At 44.1% G+C, this 25,025-nt stretch overlaps 1 protein-coding gene across 1 annotated transcript in view; it reads right to left on the reverse strand.

The window, feature by feature from the left end:
* The window catches only part of FAM184A (family with sequence similarity 184 member A), a 2,724,106-nt gene that overhangs the window by 1,538,904 nt on the left and 1,160,177 nt on the right, over positions 1-25,025 (reverse strand). The gene's annotated exons all lie outside the window — the stretch shown is intronic.

Raw genomic sequence — 25,025 nt, forward strand, 5'->3', positions numbered from 1 at the left:
TGTATTAGTAGACCAGATTTTTTGTTCTCCGAAGTATTTTAGTGCACATTGATTGTAGGATTTTTGTTTGTGCATGTGCCACGTGCTTCCGTACTGTATGCTGCAGCTGAGTTAGTTGTATTGCTATTGAAGCCACTGAGCAGAGCCAAAGAAAAAAACATTGTGAATTCAAAATTTTAAACACTTTTATTGCACACGAAGAACAGGACCAAGTAGAACAGCTTTCGCTCAGATATTCCGAGCTTTTTCAAGAACTTGATAGCTTCGTGTGCAATAAAAGTGTTTAAAATTTTGGATTCACAATGTTTTTTCCTTTGGCTCTGCTCAGTGGCTTCAATATTATTATTCCTGGGTCGTTCTTGTTTCGTTTGATTTGGTATGTATTGCTGCTGTGTTATAGTAGTAACGTGCACTTATCAGTGGCTTTTTTGTGATAGTATGTACTTGATTAAAATGTCTCCGTGAACTATTAAAAATAATTTGGTTTTGTGTTAGTACCGAAGCGCTTTAGTTAATAAACATAATTTATTATGGGTGTATGCTTTTGTAGTTTATTGTAAACGCTTATTTTACTTCGTAGGTGGGCAACATGAGTTTAAATCTGTTGAAATATTGTAGACTACAATATTTCAACAGATTTAAACTCATGTTGCCCACCTACGAAGTAAAATAAGTTTACAAAAAAATCATACACCCATAATAAATTATGTTTATTAACTAAAGCGCTTCGGTACTAACACAAAACCAAATTATTTTTAATAGTTCACGGAGACATTTTAATCTTTCCAGGACCTGTAATGTCATATCGTCTAATTTTAAGAGAGTCAAGACTGTTGGGGTTGTGCAGTTCAGAACACTGTTTTACACTTGTGAACGCATGGCCGGTTTTCTGTGGAGGATCGCTGTTCCAAAACACAGTCTCTAGTATTCAGACTCTCTTCCCCAGCGTGTCATTCAGTAGGCTCCAAACTTTTCTCAGTCAGAGCGGAATACGCTTGGGGGTGTGGAATCTCAGCATTATCATTTGTAATACACTTGCAAGATTAGGAAGTAAACGTTTAGTGAGGAGCAATGTCCCCACTTTTGCATGAATTCGGTGTATGCCATTGAACTGAACATTAGCATGTTTATCCACCAAGTGCACCTGTAAAGGTAATACAGTCAGTATCTGTGTTCCTAAGCAGCACTGCTGTAATATTTAGTGGCTCTTTTTTTTTTATGCTGCTGCTCGCTTTCGTTATCTGTGTAATGCTGGCATGTCGTTAATTTCAAGTCGGCATGCTTGTCTGTATGCATTCTGCCTTTTGGTTCATCTTGCATACTGCTGGCTGTAGGAGTTTAAAGTATTGTCGAATTTTTTTTGGGTTAATTTATTAATTTATATATTTTTTGTTAGTCTTTACTAATGTTACTGTGTGTGCCACGTGCTTTTCGTTTGTATGCTGCTGAGTTATTTTCCGTGCTGTGTTTAACAATCAAGTTTAACAAGCCAGAATTGTTGCTGAAAGCAGAAAACCAACCTTAAAAAGACAGGTTATGTTGAATGTAATCATCTCGGACAGTCGATATATTTTTAATGATATGCTATATATATTTTATCCACTTTATTTGCTATCTCTGTAAATTTCCTTAGGCACAAACATCTCTTTTCATGTATAACACAGAAGAACTGTTGAGCGTGTGGTTTTATAGTAACCTTGGTGAACTGGACTGCTAAAGTGGCTTACACTTAAAATAATAGACTATGGGAATCAAGCATTGGAGTACATGATTAAGGCCACTGGCATCTTATAGTCATAAACCTTTCTGCTATACAGCCAAATACGGATTTTTGTATGGTGCACTGATTTTTGATGGTATACTGTACAAACACTGTAACTGGCTAAGTGACACCTTAGTAACTGAACATCTGGCTGGGGTATGATCACACACCCACACAAAAATGCGCAGGTATTACACTGAAACTCAGCACACACTCACAAAGTGCACATTATTACAGTGAAGTATAGCTGCTTATTTTATGCTAGAAATACAACATATACGTCAATGGACGGAGTAGAAAGCAATTGCTGGAAATATAGTGTTGTAGGCCATGGCCAAGAGATTATTAATTGTGATGTCTTGGATTTGATTCTCCCAGTTTCTGCTCCAGATTGTGTTATTAAAAGTATGCCATTTTACTAGACATCTGCTTCTTCAGTACTTTGGAAAACAGGTATGTTTGCTTAAAGGGTGACATATAATTAGCAAATTAAGAACATAACAATAAATTAATGAGATTAGGCTTGGGTACTCTATTCACTTACATATCCTGTGAGAGTGCAAGCAAGGGGGCTAGTGTGTGTGAGTGCAAGCAAGGGGGCTAGTGTGTGTGAGTGCAAGCAAGGGGGCTAGTGTGTGTGAGTGCAAGCAAGGGGGCTAGTGTGTGTGAGTGTCTGCAAGCAAGGGGGCTAGTGTGTGTGAGTGTCTGCAACCAAGGGGGCTAGTGTGTGTGTGTGTCTGTGTGACTGCAACCAAGGGGGTTAGTGTGTGTGTGTGTGTCTGTGTGACTGCAACCAAGGGGGCTAGTGTGTGTGTGTGTGTGTGTGTCTGTGTGACTGCAACCAAGGGGGCTAGTGTGTGTGTGTCTGTGTGTGAGTGAGTGCAAGCAAGGGGGCTAGTGTGTGAGTGCAAGCAAGGAGGCTAGTGTGTGAGTGCAAGCAAGGGGCTAGTGGGTGAGTGAGTGCAAGCAAGGGGGCTAGTGTGTGAGTGAGTGCAAGCAAGGGGGCTAGTGTGTGAGTGAGTGCAAGCAAGGGGGCTAGTGTGTGAGTGAGTGCAAGCAAGGGGGCTAGTGTGTGAGTGAGTGCAAGCAAGGAGGCTAGTGTGTGAGTGAGTGCAACCAAGGGGGCTATTGTGTGTGTGTGTGTCTGTGTGACTGCAACCAAGGGGGCTAGTGTGTGTGTGTGTCTCTGTGACTGCAACCAAGGGGGCTAGTGTGTGTGTCTGTGTGAGTGCAAGCAAGGGGGCTAGTGTGTGAGTGAGTGCAAGCAAGGGGGCTAGTGTGTGAGTGAGTGCAAGCAAAGGGGCTAGTGTGTGAGTGAGTGCAAGCAAGGGGGCTAGTGTGTGAGTGCAAGCAAGGGGGCTAGTGTGCGAGTGCAAGCAAGGGGGCTAGTGTGTGTGTATGTGTGTGAGTGCAAGCAAGGGGGCTAGTGTGAGTGCAAGCAAGGGGGCTAGTGTGAGTGCAAGCAAGGGGGCTAGTGTGTGTGTGTGTGTGTGTCTGCAACCAAGGGGGCTAGTGTGTGTGTCTGCAATCAAGGGGGCTAGTGTGTGTGTGTGTGTGTCTACAACCAAGGGGGCTAGTGTGGTTGTGTGTCTGCAGCTAAGGGGGCTAGTGTGTGTGTCTGCAGCCAAGGGGGCTAGTGTGTGTGTGTCTGCAGCCAAGGGGGCTAGTGTGTGTGTGTCTGCAGCCAAGGGGGCTAGTGTGTGTGTGTCTGCAGCCAAGGGGGCTAGTGTGTGTGTGTGTGTGACTGCAGCCAAGGGGGCTAGTGTGTGTGTGTGTGTGTGACTGCAACCAAGTGGGCTAGTGTGTGTGTGTGTGACTGCAACCAAGGGGGCTAGTGTGTGTGTGTGTGTGACGGCAACCAAGGGGGCTATTGTGTGTGTGTGTGTCTGTGTGACTGCAACCAAGGGGGCTAGTGTGTGTGTGTCTGTGTGAGTGCAAGCAAGGGGGCTAGTGTGTGAGTGAGTGCAAGCAAGGGGGCTAGTGTGGGAGTGAGACTCTTATTTATTGTCATTTGTTGACCAGGAAAGTCCGACTGTTCTGTTCATAGATATATTCTACACTAAAGACTGCTAGTGCCCTTAGAAGCCTAGCAGTGCTACCTAACTGTGACCCACAAATTTGACTTGTATGGGATTGATTTACTGACTGCCACTGTCCATCAGCGACATTGGTGCCAGTCAGACCAGGGGACAATTTTTGATTACCCATTCCTTGGTCCAAGTGGCGCTTATATGCAGGTAGGGAGGATCGCTGCTTCACATGGATGGGGAGTCTGATCCAGAGAATGGGAATGCTCTTTGAAACATATCTGTCTCTCTAGCATGTTCTGTTTATGCCGCAAACAAAATGTCGGTATTTTATTTATTTGTCATTTGATCAGGCTAGTGTGAGTGAGTGCAAGCAAGGGGGCTAGTGTGTCAGTGAGTGCAAGCAAGGGGGCTAGTGTGTGAGTGAGTGCAAGCAAGGGGCTAGTGTGTGAGTGAGTGCAAGCAAGGGGGCTAGTGTGTGAGTGAGTGCAAGCAAGGGGGCTAGTGTGTGAGTGAGTGCAAGCAAGGGGGCTAGTGTGTGTGTGAGTGCAAGCAAGGGGGCTAGTGTGTGTGGGGGGCAAGTGCGTGTGTCTGACTGCCAGCAAGGGGGCAAGTGTCTGTGGGGGGCAAGTGCGTGTGTCTGACTGCCAGCAAGGGGGCAAGTGCATGTGTCTGACTGCCAGCAAGGGGGCAAGTGTCTGTGTGAGACTGCAAGCAAGGAAAAAGCATGCTAAAGCCAGACCTCTTCTATCAACTGTATCTGTTTATACGAGACTCTTATTTATTGTCATTTGTTGACCAGGAAAGTCCGACTGTTTTGTTCATATATATATCCTACACTAAAGACTGCTAGTGCCCTTAGAAGCCTAGCAGTGCTACCCAACTGTGACCCACAAATTTGACTTGTATGGGATTGATTTACTGACTGCCACTGTCCATCAGCGACATGGGAATGCTCTTTGAAACATATCTGTCTCTCTAGCATGTTCTGTTTATGCCGCAAACAAAATTTAGGTATTTTATTTATTTGACATTTGTTGACCAGGCTAGTGTGAGTGAGTGCAAGCAAGGGGGCTAGTGTGTGTGTGTGTGTGTGTGTGTGTGTGTGTGTGTGTGTGTGTGTGTGTGTGTGTGTGTGTGTGTGTGCGTGTGTGTGTGTGTGTGTGACTGCAACCATTTTTTAATTGTGAATGTTTTCATTTAAAGTCAAATGTCGTAAAGTGTCTGCTTCCAGATAAAAATCAGTACTGTTAAAGAAATGAAAGTTACAGAATATTTAACAATACAAGAAATGTTACAAGCTAAGTGCAGTCGTACCTATACTTCATACTGTAAGTTTATGATCACAGATAGCACAAGTATGTGTATTTTAATTTTATAACTGGGATGGAACACTGGTATTTTTAGACCGTTTACGTATTTAGTCCGGGCGCTTGGTTAAAATGTTCCGAATATAGAACTGGAAATATACAGTATGATAGCAAAATAATAAGAACATTATAGCTACTATATTGTACACTTTTGACCTTAAAACTAATTTTAGAGATTGAGTAGAGAGATGAAGATATAGAATTACCGGTACGAAGAATAAAGAGTAAGAGAATTCATATTTATTTAAAGTGGGTCAGGTGTCCAAACACCGATGTAAGTGTGTGACTAGGAGGTGAAATGAGTGGTAGAATTAGATAAGTGGATTTGTTGTGTAACAGGTGCTTGTTAATTTTACTTACACGAGAACATGGAAACAAATTAGCAAAAAAAATGTGATGCTTTTTTCATTGAGTTTGTGAAATCAAGGTTGGCTTGTTAATTTTACTTACACGAGAACATGGAAACAAATTAGCAAAAAAATTGTGATGCTTTTTTCATTGAGTTTGTGAAATCAAGGTGGGCTTGTATGCTAAGTACATGGGCAGAGAATTCTGCAATGTGTCCGTTTTTAGTGAATGCCATTTTGAAATATTGTGAAGTTTTATTAAATGATTATTTATCATCTCAGTATTCAGTACCTAGTATTGTGTATAATATTGGTAATTTGTATTTAGACTTTAGTAATTAAACAATGTACTAGATGTGATGGTGTGCTGAAATGTGCCTTGTACTGTATTTTTAAGTGTTGCACAAACATGGTATCACTTCCATTGTTCCGAATGTTGAGTCACCATTTCGCCTGTACTTTGTGCAATTATGGCCTTGCTATTGACATGTTTACATGTTGCACTGGATATTGCTGGTTGCTGGTGAATTGTGATTATATTGGATAGTTTTGCTTGGTATACATGTAGTTTCTTTTTCAGTTGTCATAATTTGCTTTAATGATGCTTGAATTCTGTTTGGGGTAATAAATATGTTCATAGGTTCCTAATAGGCAATCTGCCCTAGGTCATTTAGAAGCCTAGCCCGAATGTGTTTGGCGTTCACCACCCATTTTAAATGTATTATGCTATGCCCTTTTTTCGAGGTTAGTATACTGTGCCTCTGTCTAACACTGACAGAAGTGCTACCCGGGGTAAACCTACGATCTCCCATCCACTCATCAAGATTTCTCTTGAAGAGTCAATGAGGGACTCTGCCTAACCTTGACTGGGATTTTATTCCAGATTGAAGGGAGCCTCTGGGTTATGAATCTGTCCCTCCAGCATGTACTATATTTCAGTGCTGAGGTTCAAGTCTCTCAAGCGCGTAGCTCAATGGGATTTTGATTTTCTGAGGTGCAGCATGATCATTAATTCCGGGTTGGACATGGCTTTATACGTCAGGCACAGATCGCCTCTGAACAGGCGGTATGCCACTGAGTTGAGCTGGAGTTTCTTTAACCGGGCAGCATATGGCATCTGTTTGAGGCCTTTGATCCTCCTGGTGAGGTACTTTTGGGGTCTTTGCAGTTGCTGCAGGTGTCTGGTAAGGTACATTCCAAAAGGGGCCTTGTACTCAATTATAGGCCTGATGAGGGATGAGTAAAGAGGCACGATGACCTCCCCTGATCTAGATGTGAATCCCTTCATGATTAGGTGGGGTATTTTTCTAACCACTATGACCACGTGGTTGTCAAATGAGAGAGTGCTATCAACTTGGGTCCCTAATTACTTCTGTACTTAATGGATTACCACCTATGGTGTAATTTGTGGGCACTTTGTTTTTGCCAAAGGGGATGACTATACACTTTTTTTGGCATTCAGCTTGAGGCCATGGCTCTGGCACCAGATGTCTGTTTCTATGAGGCCCTTTTGCAGGATGCTTGTGTCAGCTGGAGAGTCGATTATGGCGCCCAGTTTGCAGTCATCTGCGAACTTGGTCAGCCACAGTTCTTCCGTGTTGGCCTGTACCTCAAAGAAATGTATACCGAACAAGAGGTCCCAGGACTGAGCCTTGTGGGACACCACTTGTGACTGGTTTGGAGTCTGACATGGCTCCAGCAATTCTAACCATGTGGGTTCTGTCCTTGAGTCAGTTTGCAATCCATCTAGTGACATAGGGGTTTATTTAAGCTGGTTAGCTTATCTATAATGCCCGAGTGGGGTATTGTATCAAAGGCTTTTGCGAGGTGCAGGTAGGCTGTGTGGACCACCTTCCCCTCGTCAATGGCCTTGGTGACTGTTTCAAAGAAATCAACCAGGTTTAAGAGGCATGATTTGCCCTTAACAAAGCCAAACTGGGTAGGATCCAGTGTCTGTAGGTCCCCAATATCTTTATTTATGAGGTCCATGATGATCCTTTCCACAGCTTTGCAGAACAAGCTAGTCAGGCTTATGGGGCGATAAGTTTCCACCATCCATTGAGGCACCTCCTTTATGGAGAGGGACGACTGTTGCTGTACGCCACTCTTTGGGCACATCCTGTAGTAAGGCTGAGATTGAACAGTAGTTTTATATTTGGGTTTAGCTCTTCTTGGAGTTCATGTAGGACGCAGCACGGGACACCGTCTGGTCCCATTGATGCTGTGTTCTTTGCTTTGGAGAGGGCGGCTCTTACCTGAGCATCTGAGATGTCAGGGGGGCAGCACTCTGCAGGGATAGATATTTGCCCTTTTGGTGGGTGGGGGGGGGAGAAGTTTGCACTGAACATGTCAGCTAGGATGTTGGCAATGTCTGTGGGTTCAGTGTATTTTTTGTCATTATGGACTAATTCTGAGCATATCTGGGAATTAGCACCCAGGTTCCGAACATAACTAAAGAAAGCCTTGTGATTATCCTTGGTGTCCTGTGCAATTTTTCTCTCGAAGCTGGTCTTAGACAATTTTATGAGTGCCCGTAGTTTTTTGCTAATACTGATCACTGATGCCTTCACCTTTTGTGATTTTGCTCTATCATTTAGTAGATTCCTCCTTCTATTGTATGGTTAGTTTATAGCTGGGGTCCACCAGACAGGACGTCTGCCTTTGGAGGATTGGGTCTTGGTTTTATTTGGGATTGAATGATCCATGCATTTCTGAAGGTGTGCATATAATGCATTTATAAAACTTACAGCGGTCTGGGCCATATTTTCCACAGGCCCGGGGGCTTTGAAGGATTCCACCTCATTTTTAAGGAGTGTGAAATTTGATTTAGAGAAGTTTTTCACTGGTTTTCTGGGCAGGGGGTGGGGTCGGGATGTGAATATCCATTGAGATTAGTTTATGGTCTGATCTTACCAGTTCTGGATACACTTCTGGTCTGTAGCATAGAGTCCCCATGTTGGTAATGATCAGGTCCAGTATGTTTTCCCCTCTTGTGGGAGTGGTAACAATTTGTTCCATAGCATTTGAGTTTATAAATTCTAGGAAGCTTTGGGCTAGGGTGTTGGAGCTAGAGTAATGCTCCCAGTCTGTTTGGGTAGTTGAAGTCGCCCAATATAATGGTGTTTGGAGAGACCTTGATATTTTCCAGTGTTCTCAGGAAGGCAGAGTGGGGTTCCTGGGTTTGGGAGCGTGGTCTGTGGCAGGCTCTAAACTGGAAGGCAGTTTTACCCACTTAGTTTCACATGGATAGTCTCTGATGCAACATTATAGGAATATGAGGACATTACATAAACATCATTTTATCTAATTATTCTTATACATTTTTATGTTGGACAATGATGCATCATCAGAGATTGTGACTGCATGGTAGTGAAATGGTTATTATGGGGCATGTAATGCTGTGAGTTCTCCTGCAGCAAGTACATGGAGTACTGGCTTTTATAACATACCTATGCAGATAGAGGCTCAGTTCTAGAACAGTGTGTGTACTACTTGATGGAAATAGATTCCTTGTGAAAGCAACATTTATATTGTACTTTTCACTGTTGGAGTTACAAGCAACTATGAATAAGACATTTGAAAGTGAACTTGCTATCTTATAAAGAAACTATGAATAAGACATTTAAAAGTGAACTTGCTATCTTATAAAGAAATGTTTGAAGGATGTGGTACCCACCAATACAATTTGTCTCACCTGTGTGGGAAATTGCTATCTTCCCAAGATGTGACTGTTAATACTTGCACTGTGAAAATGCTAAAGGATAACACCTGTGACCCTCAGACAATTTGTGGGATACATCTGAGAATCTGTGTATTGTCACTATTGCATGAGAACGCCATTTTGATCTGTTTTTGACCTAGCTCTAAGAAATGTTTAAGGACTGAAGGTAATTCAAGTTTACAGTTACTAGTAGTTTTGCCAATAACAGCACATTTTCTGTTTACCTTCCTTTGTAAAATCCAAGCTGAGCCTTCCAAAGCTTATGATTTCAATGTTTTCTGTTAAACTGAAATACTTCAAGCAACATCTCAATCTGAAGCAGGCAGTGCCTAGTACTGGTCTTTTATTTTTTTTTTGCTGGAATTTATTCAATCAGCTGCAGTCTTTTTTCAAAGAATCTTTGATATAACCTTATCAAAAAAAAAAAGCCAGTACCCATGAGTTATCCATCCTTTTTACTCTTGACTATGGGGTTTAAAGTGAACTGACCATGTTTCTTTAGTCTGTTTTTTTTCTATTCTGGTTTCATTCTGATTTACTTTCAAGTTGTGTATTGTGTCCACATATTGACAAATTACTATGTATTTATGACTTTCAAATTCAGAATCGATTGCAAAAAAATGAATTGTCTCCTCACTGAATTTTCTAGCCTTTTCAGTGGTCTTGATGTTGCTTATTACCTGTTGTAGTAGTGCTTAAATCAGAATGAAACCAGAAAACAGCAAAAAAAAAAAAAAAAAAAAAGACTAAACAAGCATGCTCATTTCGGGCTTGGGTGTGTGACTGCAAGCGAGGGGGCTAGTGTTTGTGTGTGTGTGTGACTGCAAGCGAGGGGGCTAGTGTTTGTGTGTGTGACTGCAAGCAAGGGGGCTAGTGTTTGTGTGTGTGACTGCAAGCGAGGGGGCTAATGTTTGTGTGTGTGACTGCAAGTGAGGGGGCTAGTGTTTGTGTGTGTGACTGCAAGCGAGCAAAGAGGTGGGGCAAGAGTGTGACTGCAGGCAAAGGGGCTAGTGTGTGTGACTGCAGGTAAGCAAAGAGGTGGGGCAAGAGTGTGACTGCAGGCAAAGGGGGCAAGTCTGTCAGTGTGGCTGTGTGAGACCCCAATTAATGCTTCTTGTTTTTGGGTTTGTTCTCTCAAAATTTGTGCTTTTCTGTAATTTTTCAAGATAAAGTTAGTAGCCGAGGCAGTTCAGCCTTCATAACCTTGTGAAAAATGCATGCCAAGGCAAGACCTGTTTGATCACCTGTCTCAGTTTATAACAGATCAACTTTTAGTGCTGTTTACATGTCCCCCCCAGATATAATTTGCCTTGTCTAGATTTACTGCATTTAAGGAGAACGTGATATTAAACTAGATTGCTCAACCTGGTGTGCGTCTAATCGCAGTTATTTGATACCTGATTAGAAAGTAAAAAACGCAGCTTTACAAAATAATCCACTCTACTGTTTTACCTCTTAGCCTATTTACGTTTACGTACTGTATGAGTTTCCATTTTTAACCATAAGCTAGAAATAGTCGAGCTGGCTCGGAAATGATGCCGTCATATCAGCCATAGCTCTTGCTGTACTCTTCAGTAGATCCCCCCCACAAATTGATGTAATCACAGCCTGATGTGAATGCTGTATAGATGAGGCACCCATCTTGTGATGTATGAGGTGCCTTGACCATCACACTCTTACCCACAGTAAAACGGACCGACTGACATGTGGAACTCTTTTTCTTAGTGAGTGTATCCTGTCGACGTGATTCAAGACCTCAACACTGTTTGCATTGCCTGCAGCTTGACTGAATTTTTTCTTCATTAGTAAGGTAAGTCTTCGTAATGAAGTCAGATGTTAATTATACATGGAGCCTCTGTACTACTAGACCTTATATTGTGCTCGCAAGTGTTTGACTGCACATTTATAGATTGTATACCTTTTGTGTGCGCATGTGCCACGTGCTACCCTGTTTGCTGCTGTTACTTGATTACTGTAGCTCTTTTGTATTTATTGATGCTATATTATATTATGGGGGCTGTATTTTAGAATGATTGTTAATAATTACTCGTTTTATTTCTCTGTAATGCTGGCATTTGGTAAATTGAAAATCGGCATGCGTTTCTCTGCGAGCGTCCATGCGGCAGTTTAGTTCTCTGTGTAATGCTGGCCAAATGTAATGTAAGTGCGTGTGACCGTTAACGCGATGTACATGCCCCTGTCCTGAATAACTGGAGTTAGGTGCATAGGTTAGTACTAGGCTATCTGCCCTAGGTAATTTATAATCCTATGGAGAAGTTGTTTGGCTTTCGATGCCCGTTTTAAATTAATTTTGCTATGGCCTTTTTCAAGGTTAGTATACTGTGCCTCTGTCTAACAGTGACACAGAAGTGATACCCGGGCCAAACCTAGGATCCCACATCCACTCAACATTCTTCTTGAAGAGTCAATGAGGGACTCTGCCTTACATGGACTGGGATTTTATTCCAGAGTGAAGGGAGCCTCTGTGTTATGAATCTGTCCCTCCAGCATGTCCTATTTCAATGCTGGGGTTAGTCTCTAGCACGTAGCTCGATGTGATTTGGATTTCCTGAGGTACAGCATGTCCACTAATTCCGGGTTGGACATGGATATATACGTCACGCACAGATCACCTCTGAACAGGCGGTATGCCACTGAATAGAGCTGGCGTTTGTTTAACCAGGTAGCATATGGCATCTGTTTGAGCCCTTTGATCCTCTTGTTGAGGTACTTTTGGTGTCTTTCCAGTTGCTGTAGGTGTTTGGTAAGGTATATCGCAAAAGTGGCATTGTACTCAATTATGAACCCGAGGGAAGACTAAATTTGCGTTTACTTATTTATTTTTCAAAAGGGGATGACTGTACAGTTTTTGTCATGTAGCTTGAGGCCATGCCTGTGGCACCAGATGTCTGTTGCTATGAGGCCCCTTTTGGTGTATGCTTGTCTGCTGGAGAGTGAATTATTGCACCCAGTTTGCAGTCATCTGTAAACTTGGTCAGCCACAGTCTTTCCTTGTCCTGTACCTCGATGAAATATATGCCAAACAAGAGAGGTCGGATCTTACCAGTGACGGATAAACTAAGGGTCTAGAGAAGAGGTTGTGTGGAGAGTCTGTGTGTGTGTGGAGTCTGTGTGTGTGTGGAGTATGTGTGTGTGTGTGGAGTCTGTGTGTGGAGTCTGTGTGTGTGTGTGTGTGTGTGTGTGTGTGTGTGTGTGTGTGTGTGTGTGTGTGGAGTCTGTGTGTGTGTGTGTGTGTGTGTGTGTGTGTGTGTGTGTGTGTGTGGAGTCTGTGTGTGTGTGTGTGTGTGTGTGTGTGTGTGTGTGTGTGTGTGTGTGTGTGTGTGTGTGTGTGTGTGGAGTCTGTGTGGTCTGTGTGTGTGTGTGTGTGTGCGTGTGTGTGTGTGTGTGTGTGTGTGTGTGGAGTCTGTGTGTGTGTGGAGTCACTTAATTTCCTCTTGTACTGTGATTACATGCCTTCTGATAGATATAGCTTACTTTGCCCATTATACAAACTGAAACACTGTCAATGGTGTCTTCAGTGAGGGTGATTTCTTCTCCAGGCTGTCATATATATGGATGTGTACATGCATGCAATACTGGGAACACTGAACACATGTATTTCTTTTGCATTGGAGAATTCTCATGCATTTCCTTTGGCTCTTCTCTCCCACATTGTAACAGTACTCATGGCAGGGCACAGTCAAAATAGTGCAAGACAGGGATATCAATTTGAACCAAGGTATCGACCTGGCGAGCCAAGGAAGCAGCGCCGTTTGTGCAACAGTGGTCAGCATCAACCGCCGCGGGACCCTGATTACAGCAGTCTGTCAAGTATGACATGGTGCCTATGTGGCAAATGCACAATGATGACCACGTCGAATGCCTATGTTGTGTCTTCTCCAAGAGCAATTGAGAAATGGGCAGAAGTAACGTCAACTTCAGGTCACAATGCATGCATAACTGTGCACCCACAGTTTGACTCTGCATGCCTTTATACCCACAATTTAAAAACTATATTTAGGCTTCTGTGTCAGCGTAGAGGGTGTTATCAACCACCGCAGTGGACAAACAAGTACGTTCTCTCTGTCAGTGTGTCTCTGTCAGTGTGTCTCTGTCAGTCAGTCTGTCTGTCTGTCTGTGTCTGTCTGTCTGTGTCTGTCTGTCTGTGTCTGTCTGTCTGTGTCTGTGTCTGTGTCTGTCTGTGTCTGTCTGTGTGTCTGTCTGTCTGTGTGTGTCTGTCTGTCTGTCTGTGTGTGTCTGTCTGTCTGTCTGTGTGTCTGTCTGTCTGTGTGTCTGTCTGTGTGTCTGTCTGTCTGTGTGTCTGTGTCTCTGTCTGTCTGTCTGTGTGTCTGTCTGTCTGTGCGTCTGTCTGTCTGTGTGTCTGCCTGTCTGTCTGTCTGTCTGTGTGTCTGTCTCTCCCTGTGTCTGTCTGTCTCTGTGTCTGTCTGTCTCTGTGTCTGTCTCTCTGTGTGTCTGTCTGTCTGTGTGTCTGTCTGTCTGTCTGTGTCCGTCTCTGTGTGTCTGTCTGTCTGTGTGTCTCTGTCTGTGTGTCTCTGTCTGTCTGTCTGTGTGTCTGTCTGTGTCTCTGTCTGTCTGTGTGTCTGTCTGTGTCTGTGTGTCTGTCTGTCTGTGTCTGCCTGTCTGTGTCTGTCTGTCTGTCTGTCTGTGTGTCTGTCTGTGTGTCTGTCTGTGTGTCTGTCTGTCTGCCTGTGTGTCTCTCTGTCTGTGTGTCTGTCTCTGTGTGTCTGTCTGTCTGTGTCTGTCTGTCTGTGTCTGTCTGTGTGTCTGTCTGTCTCTGTGTCTGTCTCTGTGTGTCTGTCTGTCTGTGTGTCTGTCTGTCTGTCTGTCTGTGTGTCTGTGTCTCTGTCTGTGTCTCTGTCTGTGTGTCTGTCTGTGTCTCTGTCTGTCTGTGTGTCTGTCTGTGTGTCTGTGTCTGTCTGTCTGTCTGTCTGTGTGTCTGTCTGTCTGTGTGTCTGTCTGTCTGTCTGTGTGTCTCTGTGTCTGTCTCTGTGTGTCTGTCTCTGTGTGTGTCTGTCTGTCTGTGTGTCTGTCTGTCTGTCTGTGTGTCTGTGTGTCTGTCTGTCTGTCTGTGTCTGTCTGTCTGTGTCTGTCTGTGTCTGTCTGTGTCTCTGTCTGTCTGTCTGTGTCTGTCTGTCTGTGTCTCTGTCTGTCTGTTTGTCTCTCTGTATGTGTGTGTGTCTGTGTGTGTCTGTATCTGACTGTGTGTATCTGACTGTGTGTGTCTGTCTGTGTGTCTGTCTGTCTGTGTGGCTGTCTGTGTCTGTGTATCTGTCTGTCTGTGCCTGTCTGTTTGCCTGTCTGTCTGTCTGTGTGTCTGTCTGTCTGTCTGTCTGTGTGTCTGTGTCTGTCTGTCTGTGTGTCTGTCTGTCTGTCTGTGTGTGTCTGTCTGTGTGTCTGTCTGTCTGTGTGTGTGTCTGTCTGTGTCTGTCTGTGTCTGTCTGTCTGTGTGTCTGTCTGTCTGTCTGTGTCTCTGTCTGTCTGTCTGTGTCTCTGTCTGTCTGTGTCTCTGTCTGTGTCTGTGTCTGTCTGTGTGTCTGTCTGTCTGTGTCTGTCTGTCTGTGTCTCTGTCTGTATGTCTGTCTGTGTCTGTCTGTCTGTCTCTCTGTGTGTCTGTCTGTCTGTCTCTGTGTCTGTCTGTCTGTGTCTGTCTGTGTGTCTGTCTCTGTGTGTCTCTGTCTGTGTCTCTGTCTTTCTGTCTGTCTGTGTCTGTCTGTCTGTGTCTGTCTGTCTGTGTCTGTCTTTGTCTGTGTGTCTGTGTGTGTGTCTGTCTGTGTGTGTGTGTCTGTCTGTGTGTCTGTCAGTATGTCTGTCTGTCTGTGTGTCTGTCTGTCTGTCGTCTGTGTGTCTGTCTGTGTGTCTGTCTGTCTGTGTCTCTGTCTGTGTCTGTCTGTCTGTGTCTGTCTGTGTCTGTCTGTGTGTCTGTCTGTGTCTCTGTCTGTCTGTCTGTCTGTATCTCTGTCTGTCTGTCTGTGTCTGTCTGTCTGGCTGTCTCTCTGTCTGTCTGTCTCTGTGTCTGTCTGTCTGTCTGTCTGTCTGTCTGTCTGTCTCTGTGTCTGTCTGTCTGTGTGTCTGTCTCTGTGTGTCTGTCTCTGTGTGTCTGTCTGTCTGTGTGTCTGTCTGTGTGTCTCTGTCTGTGTCTCTGTCTGTCTGTGTCTGTCTGGCTGTGTGTCTGTCTTGTCTGTCTGTGTGTCTGTCTGTGTGTCTGTGTCTCTGTCTGTCTGTGTTTCTGTCTGCCTGTGTCTGTCTGTGTCTGTCTGTGTGTCTGTCTGTCTGTGTGTCTGTCTGTCTCTGTGTCTGTTTGTCTCTGTGTCTGTCTGTGTGTCTGTCTGTCTGTGTGTCTGTCTGCCTGTCTGTCTCTGTGTCTGTCTGTCTGTCTGTCTGTGTGTCTGTGTGTCTGTGTCTCTGTGTCTATGTCTATGTCTCTGTCTGTCTGTGTGTCTGTCTGTGTGTCTGTGTCTCTGTCTGTGTGTCTGTTTGTCTGTGTCTGTCTGTCTGTGTGTCTGTCTGTGTCTGTCTGTGTGTCTGTCTGTGTGTCTGTCTGTCTCTGTGTCTGTCTGTCTGTGTGTCTTATAGGTTCATAGGTTCATACTAGGCTATCTGCCCAAGGGCATTTATAAGCCTAGCCCATAGTTATGTGGCTTTCGCCACCCCTTTAGTTTGAATAAAACTATGCCTATTATTTTGCTGTGCCTCTGTCAAGCAGTGACACTGAAGTAATCCCTGGGGTATATCTGCGATCCCCCATCCATTGGTCAAGATTCCTCTTGAACAAGGCCAGCGAGGTGCTCTGCCTCACATGTACCGGGATTTCGTTCCACAGCATAGGGAGTCTCTGGGTGATGAATCTGTCCCTCCAGCATGTTCTATTAATAACCGTGTCAAGGTTTAAGTCTCCCGCCCTTGTGGTTCTGAGGGATCTAGATTTTTGAGGTGAAGCATATTCATCAAATCAGGGTTTGACATGGCCTTATATGTCAGGCACAGGTCACCTCTGAGCAAGCGGTATGAGACAGAATAGAGCTGGAGTTCTTTCAGTCGGGCAGCATAAGACATATTTTTGAGACCCTTTATCCTTTTGGTGAGGAACTTTTGGGGCCTTTCCAGCTGCTGCAGGTGTCGGGTCAGATACATTCCGAATGGGGCATTGTACTCAATCATAGGTCTAATGAGTGATGCGTGCAGGGGACGATGACCTCCCTTGATCTAGATGTGAATCCCTTCATGATCAGGTGGGCAATGTAGAAGGTTTTCCTAACTACTTTCGCAACATGAGTGTCAAGCGAAGGCTACTGTCAACCTGGGTCCCCAGATCCCTGATGACTTCTTCTGTGCTCAGTGGATTGCCACCTATATGGTAGCTAGGGGTAACCTTGTTTTTCCCGAAGGGTATGACTATGCATTTCTTGGCGTTTAACTTTAGGCCATGGCTCTGGCACCAGTTATCCGTTTCTGTGAGGCCCTTCTGAAGGATATCTGTGTCAGATGTGTTTTCGACTATGGCGCCCAGTTTGCAGTCATCTGCAAACTTTGTCAGCCATAACCCTCCTGTGTTTGCTTGTACTTCAGAAAAGTAGATGCCGAACAAGAGTGGACCCAGGACTGAGCCCTGTGGGACACCACTTGTGACAGGCTTTGAGTCTGACATGGCTCCAGCAACTCTGACCCTGTGGGTTCTGTCACTTAGCCAGTTTGCAACCCATCTTGTGATGTATGGGTTTACATTCAAGCTGATGAGTTTTTCGATGATACCTGAGTGGGGTATTGTGTCGAAGGCCTTTGCCAGGTTGAGGTAGGCTGTATGGACTGCCTTTCCCTCATCAATGGCCTTGGTGACTGTCTCAAAAAAGTCAACCAAGTTTAAAAGGCAAACTGGGTTGGATCCAAAGTCTGCAAGTTCCCTATGTCTTTATTTATGAGTTCCATTATGATCCTCTCCATGGCTTTGCAGATAAGGCTTGTCAAGCTAATGGGACGGTAATTTCCAGGGTCGGTGGAGGCACCGCCCTTGTGAAGTGGGACCACAGTCGCCGTGCGCCACTCCTTGGGTACGTATCCTGAGGTGAGGCTAAAATTAAACAGCTGTCCTAACTGCGGGTTTAATTCCTCATTGAGTTCGTGGAGCACACAGCCGGGGACACGATCCGGTCCCATGGATGCTGTGTTTTTTGCCTTGGAGAGAGCAGTTCTCACCTGGGCGTTGGAGATGTTTGGGGGGCTACAATCCTCTGGTATAGATATCTCTCCTTTTGGGGGGGGGGGAGAAGTTTGCACTGAACCTGTCAGCCAGTATGTTGGCAATGTGTGTAGGTTCAGTAATCTTCACATCATTTTGAACTAATTCTGAGCATATCTGGGAGTTTTCTCCTAGGTTTTTAACATAGCTAAAGAAGACCTTATGATTGTCTTTTGAGTCCTTGGCGATTTTTCTCTCAAAATTTGCCTTGGATGATTTTATGAGAGCTCTTAGTTTTTTACTTATAATGATCAAAGGTGTCTTACCTTTTAAGGATTTTGCTCTATCTTGTAGTAGCTTCCTCCTTTTGTTGTAGAGCTTGTTTATGGCTGGGGTCCACCAGACTGGACGCTTGCCTTTGGTACAAAGAGTCTTAGTTTTGTTTGGGATTGCCTGATCCATGCAGTCCTGTAGGTGCTGGTAGAAGGCATTTGTAAGTGATTCAGCAGTTTGAGTAATGTTTACCACTGGCTCAGGGGCCTTAAAGGAGACCACACTAGCTTTTAGAAGTGTGAAGTCGGCTTTTGAGAAGTTTTTCACTGTGGTCTTTTTTATTTCAGGTGGGGTCGGGATGAGGACCTCCAGCGAGATTAGTTTATGATCTGATCTCACCAGTGAGGGGTATACTTCCGGTGTTGAACATTGTGATCCCATGTTCGTGATGATGAGATCAAGTATGTTTTCTCCTCTTGTGGGGATGGTGACTAGTTGTTCCATGGCATTTGAGTTTATGATCTCCAGGAACCTTTGGGCTAGAGTGTTTGGGCTTGAGTAGTGTTCCCAGTCTATATTAGGGTAGTTGAAGCCACCTAGTATGATGGTGTTTGGAGATACATTTATCCCCTCCAATGTTTTCAGGAAGGCCATGTGAGGTTCCTGAGTTTGAGAGGGTGGCCTGTAACATGCTACAAATTGCAGAGCAGTCTTGCCTATGGTTAATTGCACCTGGATGGTCTCAGATGCATCGTGCGTTGCCACCAACCTTGAGGTGTGGGTGTCCTTTATGAATATGGATACCCCCCTCCTTTCTTGGTGTTGTCCGGATTTTGGGGCCAGAACGCATGATATGAGGTGAAACCTGATAGTGCTGGGGTGCTCTCAGGAGCCTTGAACCAGGTTTCTGTCACAGCACAGACATCGATGTTCTCCATACTGAGAAGGGCCTCGAGTGCGTGCATCTTGAGATTGAGACTTCTGGCATTGAGCAGCATTACCCTTAGTTTTTTTCCTTTTTTTGTGTTCTAGGGTGGTAGGTTTAGAATTTGAGCCTTGCCTAAAAAAGGCACTATGGGGGTGGCAAGAGCCTTTGCCAATATTCGGAATCCTAGGGGTGACAGGTGCAAGCTGTCCCTTGCGAAGCAGCGTGGCTTGTCCAGCATGTCATCCCAGGCAGACAGACATTGGATCCCCTTTGAATGACACCAGAATTTAAGCCAATTATTAAAGCTGATCATCTTATCACTGTATTGTGGCATCATTCTAGGTGAAGGTAGGATACTGCTCAAGGTCAGGGTCATACCTGCCTGGGCTACATAATCAGAGAGCTCCTCAATGTCTCTTTTCATGTAGTCCAAGGAGGTATGTCTCAGGTCGTTGACACCAGCGTGGACAATGACTGAGTCGTACTTGTACCTGCTGTTGAGAGACCTGAGTGCTTGCGTTATGTGGCGGATTCTAGCGCCCGACAGGCAGCTTACTGTGACCTTCTCCTTACTCAGTCTGGTGAGGGGGACGTCAGTGTGTCTGACTATGGAGTCACCTATGACAAGTATGTTTGGTGTTGTATTTGGCCTTAAGGGCAGTGACTGCTTTGCACACTGATTTTGTTGCTTATGTGTTGTTTGTGTGGTGTATTGAGTTTGCAGTTGCTTGGGTGTCTGCTTTGGAGGCCTCTGCTGTTTAGGTAAATTTTACTCAGAGCCTCAGTATGTCTTAGTGTGTTTATGTGTTTGATTCAGTGGTGTGGTTGAGTTATGTGAGACTGGTATTGTGGTGTGTGTAGTTGCCTTCTCCTCCTGCCTGGTCTTGCCAGTCCTGAGTTGAGAGAGCTCAGCCTCCAGTCTGGCTAAATATCTGCATCTCTCACAAGTGTTAGTGTTACGTGGGAGGAGGGTTGTCCGTGTACATGAGGCAATTGTAACATTGTCTCAGAATTCCCAGATTCACCAACTGGGCAGGAGAGGACGCCAGCATCTGACCCTTCGACATGCTAGAAAGAATTATGAGTTGGTATGAGACAGAAAAGTAGTGGGCTTAGCAGGGAAGTGGGCACTCCTGGGGGGTTTTGCTAGTGAGAGATGTGTATAATATAGGAGTGCTTGACCTGCAAAGAGAATGCTTATAAGACAAGGGATATGCTTATAAGACAAGTGCTGAGCTTTTTGAGAAGAAAAAGCTATTTGGAACAAGTGCTGCACTTTTTAGTGAAGGTGTAAACTGTTTAGGTTCCTAACAGAGCAGTTGTAAGGGAAAAATTGAAGAACAGACTTTCTGGAGCCAGAAAGAGTTTAACCTTGTTTAACCGGCGCTGCCCGATGCTGCTCTAGTGGCAACTCCGTGCTAAATCGCGCTAAAGCACGTTAAAGCGTGCGTGATAGCAGGGGCTGGAAAGAAGCAGGAATAGACCCAAAACGGACAATAAAACTCTGTGTGTCTGTCTCTGCGTGTCTGTCTGTCTGTGTGTCTGTCTGTCTGTGTGTGTCTGTCTGTGTGTGTCTGTCTGTGTGTCTGTGTGTCTGTCTGTCTGTGTGTCTGTCTGTCTCTCTGTCTGTGCCTGTGTGTCTGTCTGTGTGTCTGTCTGTCCGTGTCTGTCTGTCTGTGTCTCTGTCTGTCTGTGTCTGTCTATCTGTGTCTCTGTCTGTCTGTGCCTCTGTCTGTGCCTCTGTCTGTGTCTCTGTCTGTCTGTCTGTCTGTGTCTGTCTGTGCCTCTGTCTGTCTCTCTGTCTGTCTGTGTGTCTGTCTGTCTGTGTGTGTCTGTCTGTCTGTGTGTCTGTCTGTCTGTGTGTCTGTCTGTGTCTGTCTGTCTCTGTGTCTGTCTGTCTGTGTCTCTGTCTGTCGGTCTGGCTGTCTGTGTCTATCTGTCTGTCTGTCTCTGTCTGTCTGTGTCTGTGTGTCTGTCTGTGTCTGTCTCTCACCACAGGATTGCTCTATATTTCAGGTTGTACCGGGTTGTGGCATACCGTGCATATGTGTTGTGGGTGCACAACAATCGAAGGCTGGGATTTGGTAATCGAATGGTGCTTCCTGCTTGTGTAGTGTCACGAATTCGAGAACAGTTTCCATGTGCAGATGATGATTCGTACACAGGATTTAGAGCTTTTCAGGGACTTTGGATTTATTCTGAACACTGACATGTCTATTGTTAGCTGTGCATTTCCTGTTCACAGTTGAAAAATGGTTTTACTTGTCAAATACTGTATACGCTACCTCATTATGAAGTTTGTACACTAATAAAGTTAGTATCATTGACTTGGATACTTAATGTGTCGTGTACATTTGTACATCTGTCTACCATTGCCTTAAATTGATGCTGCTCTGAGAGCAGAGTACGTACTTACAGCCGTTTTCACTGTTGTATATCATGATGGTGATTGTCTTTTTTTATAACAATATTTCAGCAACTTTAAATCATTGGCGAATGTCCACCTGTGGAACTGACGTCCTTCACACCATGCAGACAAAAGTGTATGTCATCCTTTAAGTGGCTTTTAATTATGTACAGGTCTGGTCACACTGCTTATGCAAGACTAATGAATCCATAAGTTATTAGGCCTTTTCAGAGTTAGCATACAATCGCTATATGCCATCCTGCGTCATTTCATTAATTTGTAGCACAAAGTGTTTTTGTGGTAAGAGGAGAAATTCACCTGAATGAAAAATGCTTTCACGTTGCTCATGTAGAAAAGTAGATGTTTACAGTGCCCCAGTTTAAATCGGAGTAAATGCAGACTTCCATGTGTCGTGTAAAGGCTGTAAGCGAGGATACACTTTGATTGCAGAGAGAAGGCAGATGCAAGTGACACTGACAAATGCATTGCATGACTGTCACACAAGCAGCCATTATTAAATTTGGATATCTCATTGCACATCTATTCTAACCATTAAGTCTTACAGGTTGTATGAATATCAATGAGTGTAACTAGTTTACCATGAATTGTGTGTACTGTATGATTTGATATAGTAATTTCTATTTTTATTAGGTGATCGTCAAAATGCCTTCCTGCTTTGCAATCAACTGTAGTATGTGCCAAGACAATCTGCCACGGGGGGTATCATTCCATCGTTTTCCATGGGATATCAACCTGTGTAGACAGTGGGTGATTAACTGTGGTAGAGATGTTGGTAGCATACCGGAGTTTGTTAAGGAAGTTTTGGGTAGTGCAAAGCCACGACATTTCCTCTGCTCTCAACACTTTGAGCAGAGCCAGTTTCACCTTGACTACCAGCAACAGCTACTTCCTGATGAGATGAGACCCAAGCGACCAATACGAAGATTAATAAAAGCGGCAGTACCATCAATTTTCTCACTTTCGAACAGCAAGACACGGACATCTTCAGTACATCGGTTGCAGCAGAAACAGCAGCAGAAGGTGAGTATCAGTGGAGCAATGAAAGGTTTAATGAGTCAACTGACGTTTGCGTAGTGAGATACTGGCACTGCATGTGTTTAAAATTGCAACAGTTAATTGGATGTACTTTTTACATGCAGCTTATTGAAGACCTTCTGAGTAAAACGCAGCCTACATTGCAAGACCTTGTGACAGAGCAACGGTCTGTGCAACGCAAGGTGAGTAATTGTATTACCTCTTCAGCGCACAAATAATTACTCGCTACTCAGGTGAATGTGTAATTTTAATGTGTCTTACTTTTTGTATCTCTTGCAGAGGAAGCATGTGCAGCAACAGAATCAAAGCAGATAATGATGCGTCAAGACACACTGTGGAAGACCGAATGGAAGACTGTCAAGCACATCAAGAATGTGTGGAAGTAAGTTTAGATGAAAACCTACAGTAATATGCGATACTGGATAAGCATTCAGTCTGTGGTTGTCTGAGTAATAGTGTAAATTACAAAATTTTTATGTAGTTCATTGGGACTCCATTGACTATATTGAGTCCAGATGTCGGCAATCAAAATGCTTATCCTGTTATCGTAGAGTGTCTGTAGTTGTCATTAGTCAAGCATTGACTGATTAACACTTATGTGATTGTAGGTTCAAGCTACTGATTTGTATGAAGAGGTAGTCGAAAACATGGAAGTATACGCAATGGAGACTGGGATTTGCAGTCAGAGTACAGTCGCATGCCAGACAAAGTTTCCCCAAAAGAAAGGTAGCAGCATAGGAATTCAAGTGAAGCTAAAGGACCTTGAAACAGTACCACGCACTATGATTGATGCAGCTGTACAGGTTCCAGAAGTAGGAGTCTCACCACTGTTAGACCACACATATTTTAAAAAATCAAAGGATGTACAAACAGAATTGAGTGCGGACAGACCACAACACAGTTTCAATAATGCCAATCAGCACCTGATTGAGATTAGATGTCCCAATGAAAAGGACAAAAGTTGCACTGAAGAGGCCACATGTAGCTCTAGTGCATACATTGCTGCGGAGATGACACATTGCAGTACTCCGGTCAAGCTACGAAAGGACGTCCATAACACGAGCATGCATAGCAGCTCCTCACTTTCTCAGTGGACAGATGATGTGGAAAAGGATCCAGACTGGTTGTACACTTCTGACAACTTGTCTACGTCAGAGATCGAAGACATAGTGCTGGAACAGGACGAAGATGAGAAAATGGTTGGAGAATCAAAGTTCATTGTGTTTGAGTCCTGCCTGGATTGCCTGTTGCTGAAACTGACCTGTCCACAATGCCACACCTCGGCTGTGGAACTGAGGAAAGTGAAGTTGGGATCCTATGTCTCGGTGAATGTTTCATGCGTTAGTGGACATGAAGTTCTCCATTGGGAAAGTCAACCATTAATTGGCCGAATGCCAGCTGGCAATCTTCTACTGGCATCGTCTGTACTTTTCAGTGGAAGTACATATGCACATATAGCGATTCAGTGCTTATCTAGGACTTGAATTTATAAGTGAAACCACATTCTATTTGATTCAACGGGAGTATTTATTCCCCGTTTTGCAGCATACTTGGACACAGCATCAGTCTCGTCTGCTAGAAGATGCAATGGGTAAGGAAGTAAGGTTAGCTGGAGATGGGCAGTGTGATAGTCCAGGCTATTCTGCAAAGTACTGCTGCTACAGCATGATGGACCTGGATTCTGGATTCATTGTAGATTTCTGCCTGGAGCAGGTCAGCCGAGGTGTATCCTCAGTGGCACTGGAGAAGAAAGCTTTTAAGAAGTGCATGAAAAACTTGATGGATAAAAATGTTAATGTCAGCCTTGTGGCGACAGACAGACATCCTGGAATAAGGTTATTGATGCACACAGAATTTCCAAATGTGGATCATCAGTTTGATGTGTGGCATATGACCAAAAATTTGACTAAAAAAATCACTGAAGCTGGGAAAAGAAGAGGCAAGCAAGACTTACTGCAGTGGTGCCACAGTATTTCAAATCACCTGTGGTGGTGTGCTGAAACGTGTGAAGGGGATGCAGTAGTACTAGAGGAGAAATGGTTGTCGTTGCTCTACCATGTAACCGACCAACACAGTTGGGATGGTGGCAACAAGGTTTCCTGTTGTGGACATGAAATGCCACTCATCGATGGAGACGAGACAAAGTGGCTGGAAGAAGATGATGCCTGTCACAGTGCAGTGAAGAGAATTGTTGCTAACAAATTTCTCATTAAAGATTTGAAGCACATCACCAAATTCTGCCATACTGGTGATCTGGAGGTGTTCCATGCATTACTATGCAAATATTGCCCCAAGTTTGAGCACTTTAGTTTTGCAGGAATGAAAGCAAGAATCATACTTGCCATCCTGGATCATAATGAGAACGTTCATCGTGAGCAAGCAGTGGTAAGATTCCCTACACAGAAGTCAGCAGCAAAGGGAGAGTTAAGGTATCACGTGGTGTACCCAAAAGCAAAACAGGAGTGGGTAGCCAAACCAATATTTGAGAAAAGAAAGTTTGACTACATATATGACCTGATGTTGGAAGTTATAAAAGCTAAACGAGGGATCTTGGAAACGCAACCCATGTCTATACCTGACATACCAAAGAATATTGCTAAATGTGAACGTCCTGAGAAGAGTATGGTGATTGCTAGGCATATTTCACAATTCGGTGACTGTAGTAAACCTCCAGGTTGAAACAGCGGATTTACTAATGTGGACTGGGTAAGGAAATGGTGGGTATTTTTTTCAACTAACAGAGTATTATACCCAGCTATTGATGGTACTAGGCGAGACTACACCTATACCATTAATAGCTCACTGCAGTTAAATTAATTTTAACTGTTTTGTGGTTCTAACGACTGCTAGAATATGCAAGATTAGCCCTGATTGATCAGTTAAGTGACACCCATTGGGATGCACCCAGGCATTCTGTACAGCTTCAGAGATCTTACTGGA

The sequence above is a fragment of the Protopterus annectens genome, chromosome 1.part1 (genome assembly GCF_019279795.1).
Source record: "Protopterus annectens isolate FY-2018-M chromosome 1.part1, PAN1.0, whole genome shotgun sequence".
In the NCBI taxonomy this organism is placed as follows: Eukaryota; Metazoa; Chordata; order Ceratodontiformes; family Protopteridae; genus Protopterus; species Protopterus annectens.